Here is a 5,383-nt window from a genome sequence, read left to right as displayed (position 1 = left end):
ACATACATATAGTCCTCCCAAATGTGTATACACTTTACAGCTGATAGTCCAATTTTGAAAATAAAATGTACTTTAATAAACACTGCCTTTATAATTATTCAAAGTATGTGTATATATTCTTGTTACCCAGGGCCCTATCCTTCCAACACCCAGAACGGACACTGGGCATATCCAGCACCAGCTCGGGGCCCATTGGCTCTTCTATGTAAGTACAACCAGTGTGTTGAGAAAGGACGTGGTACAGACACCCCAGTAGGTACCCTATAACAGGTGTTCTTGGCCTCTGTTGTACACACGTTACCCACTTAAATAATACACAGCTACGCACACTCACAGACACATGTCCAGAAACTGTCTAGTATTTGCACCACAAACACACGGAAAGAACATCATAATTATAAATGCAAAGGATGAAAATCTTCCCAGAAAATCTATAGTTGGCAAGCCTGGGTTTCAACCCGGGTTTTATATTAAACTGCACGCAGTATCAGAATGCTAGAACTGGAAGCAGAGACTACATCCTCTTTGAAAAGCCAATCAAGATGCAAACAGAACTGAAATGTTTGTCACTGTCAGTTGCTAGCTACTCCCAGTACCTAAATCTAAGTGCACTTGGTCTATACTTGGCCTGTGTTCCCATAAGATGCAGTGGTTTTGAGCACATTCTGTAGTCTGTGATTCTATGACCTACTTGCATTCTTCACAATGCTTATTTATTTCTTGCCGCTCTGCTGCCCAGCACTCACTACATAAGACATTATTCACAGCCTGAGTGGTCATTTTTCCTATACCGCAAATGCAGTACCCCCCTAGAATAAACAGGGTTGGCCCTGACTCCAGACTCCTTACTTAAGACCAGAGCACGGACCTCCCAAAACCACATCCCCTCTTGCCTCTCCCACCTCCAAACACTGTAAGATGGCTGCTCCTCAGTGGAACTTATTTCACTGAACAGCCTCTTGGCATCCATTTCTCTCTCACAACCAAACCGGTGGAAAGCTTGGAAGATGTGAAGGTAGCTCCACCCTTACTGACTTATTTATTCCTCACACTCACATTGTTTTGGGTATTCCTCTTAGTCCCTCTACAGTCTGGGTAGCAACATCATATTTCATAGAGAAGAAAACCCAGGCTACATAGGGTTGTATAATTTCCTTAAGGTCTCATTGCCAGTAGAAGACCTTGAACCTAAAGGGAACAGAATTCAGCTGCCCTAACTTAAAATGAGGTGTATTTGGTGGAGAAATGAAAAGATTTGCTGTGAATTTTAAAGCCACCCATGTATGAATCATATGTATCAAGCTTCCAATATACTCCAAACATTTATAAATACAATAATAATAATTCACTGTCTCAATGCTTTCAACAATACTAATCCTATCTAATAGACAAACATGGTAATTAACCATACCTCTGCTACGCTTCCCATTGGCTAATCAGGGTGATATGCAAATTAACTGCCAACCAAGATGGCGGCCAGCAGCCACGCAGCTGAGCATTGTTTTCTTATCCATTCAATCACCCTATGTCTTTTGAGTGGAATGTTTAATCCATTTACATTTAAAGTAATTATTGATAGTTATAGTTATGTAGTTATTGCCATTTTATTATTCATATTTGTTTTTCTTAAAGAAGTCCTTTTAACATTTGTTATGCTGGTTTGGTGGTGATGAACTCCTTTAGCTTTTTCTTGTCTAGGAAGCTATTTATCTCTCCTTTGATTCTAAATGACACCCTTAGTGGGTAGAGTAATCTTGGTTGTAGGTCCTTGCTTTTCATACTTTGAATATGTTATGCCACTCCCTTCTGGCCTGCAAAGAGGCCCCCTATACCCACACTATGGCAGTCACCCCTTGTTCCAGACCTGATGGTTTCCTCAGCTCCCAGAGTGCTCTCACAGTTCCCCAACTTTCTCTCTGCCGTCTCTCTCTCTTGTTTGTTGTGCAGAAGCTGTTCAGTTGGCCCTCAGTTGTCTTTCAGGAGAATTGCTAATTATAAGTATTCAGTTGATATGTTCTTGGGAGGAGGCAAGGTCAGCATCCTCCTATGCTGCCATCTTGGACCCTTGAGTTAGGATTTACCTGTAAGAAATCATTAATGAGCAGAGAGTATGTATGAGAAAGGAACAGTACAGAAATAAATTTTAAAAAGGAATTAATAAAATATCAGTTCATGTGGCTATTGAAGTTAGATGCTGTTGGAATTGAAAGAATATTGGTGTGTGACTGAAGGCTTTCCATTCCAGTTGAATCCAAAATTCTGAGACAACACGTTTTGAGATCACCTTCAATTAACCTACTTCACAACCTTAACCATCTTATTGAAAACTTTTTGGCCACTTTTCTATCTTACAAATAATTTTTTTGTACTCATTTTTGAAGGTCCTAGAAGTTTTCTTTTTTCTCACTTATCTCTTGTTGGTTTCTCTCAGTAACCTGTGGAATTTCTTTTTCTTTTCAAAGAAAGAAACCAAACCCAGAAGTAGAATCAAAGAAATGAAAAGCATCATGTTTTAGGAAGGAGAAAGACAGATATAAGAGGCATTGTTTGTAGCTGCTAAGGTTCACATTGACTTCCTTCTCTACACTAATAAAAGACAAACATGCAAATTGACCATACCTTCGCTATGCCTTAAGCCACACCCACCAGCCAATCAGAGCGACTATATGCAAATTAACCCAACCAAGATGGCGGCCAGCAGCCACGGAGCTGGAGCAAGCAGGAGGCTTGGTTGCCCCAATGATGGATGAAGCCAAGCTTCCCAGCTGCCGCAGCTGGCTCTGAGCTCCACTCAAAGCAACAAAGTTTCAATTATAGAAGGTAAATAAACCCCAGATACCTGCTTTCAGCCGGCTGTAACCAAGTATTTATAAAAGAAGCCACACTGAGTCTGGTAGCAAGGGCAGAGATGTAAGAAAAGGCAGGCCCAACTCCCACATGTGGAAGCTGAGATTCCACAAGAATGTGGAGAAATGGGAACCCTAGTGCACTGTTGGTGGGTATGCAGATTGTTGCAGCCACTGTGGAAAGCAATATGGAGTTACCTCAAAAAAATTAAAAATGGAACTGCCTTATGACCCAGCAATTTTACTTCTGGGAATATATCCAAAGAAACTTGAAACACTAATTTGAAAGAATATATGCATCCCTATGTTCTTACAGTTTACAATGGTCAAGATTTGGAAGCAGCCCAGGTGCCCATCAGTAGATGAGTGGATATAAAAGCAGTGGTACATTTATACAATGAAAATACTACTTGGCAATAAAAAAAAGAGGAAATCTTGCCTTTTACACAGCATGGATGGACCTTGAGAGTTTCATGCTAAGTGAAATAAGCCAGTCAGAGAAAGAAAAGTACCCTATGATTTCAGTTATATGTGGAATGTAATGAACAAAAGAAACTAACAAACAAAAGAAAAACAGACTTGTAGACATAGAGAACATACTAACAGAGTGAAGGAGTTGGAGTGCTGGCTGAAATAGTTGAAGATATTAAGGAAAGAAAAAAAAGCCTCATAGACACAGACAACATTATGGGGATTACTAGATGGGAAGTGAGGGGGTCAGGAAGAAGAGGTTAAAGGGGGAATAAATGTGATGAAGGAAACTTGACTTGGGGGGGTGAACACACAATCCATTATACAGATGATGGATTATAGAGTTGTACACCTGAAACCTATATAATTTTATTAACCAATGTCACCCCAATAAAAGTAATAAGGATTTAAAAAAATAAAGTAAAATTTAAATTATTTTTAATCCAGGAAGATAGAAGCAAACAATTGTTTTTATCATACCCTTAATAACATAAAGCAATGACAGAATTGAGGTCAAACATACATTTTTAGCTGATAGAATAGATGGGTTAAATTTTTCTATGAAAATTCCTCAAAGTAGGTTAAAAAACAAATATGACAAAATAAATCTCACATAAAGGTTACATATACAATAAAAAATAGATTAAAAATGAGAAGTAGTCAAAATAGAATAGGGGAGTGAATGCATTAAAGTAACATTTGCAATCGGATTAGCAGATAGAAATTGAGACTTAAAAATATCAACAAAGCAAAAAAATTATAATTAATTATTTTATATTGATGTTAATTATCTATAAAGAAGTTTTACAAGTCAAAATGTGTATAATAGCCTTAATCAAAATGTTAACATGTGTTAAACACAAAGAAATTGTGTCTAATATCTTTTTAAGGTGGCTTAAGCATATTTGAATTAGATTGAAGAGAGTAATTTAATGCACATATGGTTAGAATAATATGATGGAAAAGTTTAATTAATTGACATACATCAAACATTTAAAATATCAAACAGATGTGTTTTATTTAACCAGTCATGAAACACTAATAAAAATGAACTACATACAAGGTTATAAAATAAACTTCCAAAACATTCAAAGTAAGACATTTTATACTTCATGTGTTAAAATATACTAGAGGCCTAGTGCATGAAATTCGTGCAATGAGGGTGGGGGGATGGGGGGGAGGTCCTTCAGCCCAGCCTGCACGAAATTCATGCACTGGGAAGGAGGGACCCCTCAGCCCAGCCTGCGCCCTCTCGCTGCCCAGGAGCCCTTGAGGGTTGTCCAACTGACAGTTTAGGCCCGCTAGCCATCAGTCAAACATCCTTAGCACTGCGGCAGAGGCGGGAGAGGCTCCCACCACAGCCGCTGTGAGCCGGCTTCTGGCTGAGTGGCACTCCCCTAGTGGGAGCGCACTGACCACCAGGGGGCAGTTCCTGTGTTGAGCGTCTGTCCCTGGTGGTCAGTGTGTATCACAGCAACCAGTCATTCTGCCGTAACAGTTGCTTAGGCTTTTATTATATAGATTAATAGATTAAAACATCTTTGTAGTCCCTCAAATTTTCTTCTGTAGAATAAAAGAGGCTCCCACTACAGCCGCTGTGAGCCGGCTTCTGGCTGAGTGGCACTCCCCTAGTGGGAGGGCACTGACCACCAAGGGGCAGTTCCTGTGTTGAGCGTCTGCTAAAGCATAGTGATTAATCATAAAAACAACATGTAATTATATATGTGTTTTCCGATGGTCTTAGGCGACCCCTGTGAAAGGGTCGTTTGACCCTCAAAGGGGTCTCGACCCACAGGTTGAGAACCGCTGCTCTAGTTCTTTCTTCCTAGGTCTTAATTGCAAAATCTCAAATCTTGCTGGTACACATTAGCCAGGTCTTAAAATTCTTTTGGTGTGAAAACTGTTTCCTCCTGGAAGACAGCCAGTAATCACCAGTACCTGGCCCTAAATTTTCTGTGTGGAGATAATGATGGGAGATGAAGGACAAGCATCATCTTTTGAGGCTCCTGCCTCAGGTAAAACTTTGCAAAGCCTTGAGCAAGGGAAGCTCCTCTTCTCTAACAAGA

At 39.8% G+C, this 5,383-nt stretch overlaps 1 protein-coding gene across 1 annotated transcript in view; it reads right to left on the bottom strand.

The window, feature by feature from the left end:
- HECW1 (HECT, C2 and WW domain containing E3 ubiquitin protein ligase 1) overlaps nt 1-5,383 on the bottom strand; it is a 116,225-nt gene that overhangs the window by 102,848 nt on the left and 7,994 nt on the right. The window lies entirely within an intron of this gene.

The sequence above is a fragment of the Myotis brandtii genome, unplaced genomic scaffold, assembly GCF_000412655.1.
Source record: "Myotis brandtii unplaced genomic scaffold, ASM41265v1 scaffold3280, whole genome shotgun sequence".
NCBI classification, from domain to species: Eukaryota; Metazoa; Chordata; class Mammalia; order Chiroptera; family Vespertilionidae; genus Myotis; species Myotis brandtii.
The sequence above is the reverse complement of the archived record's forward strand: the minus strand, read 5'-3'. Positions and strand labels throughout refer to the sequence as shown.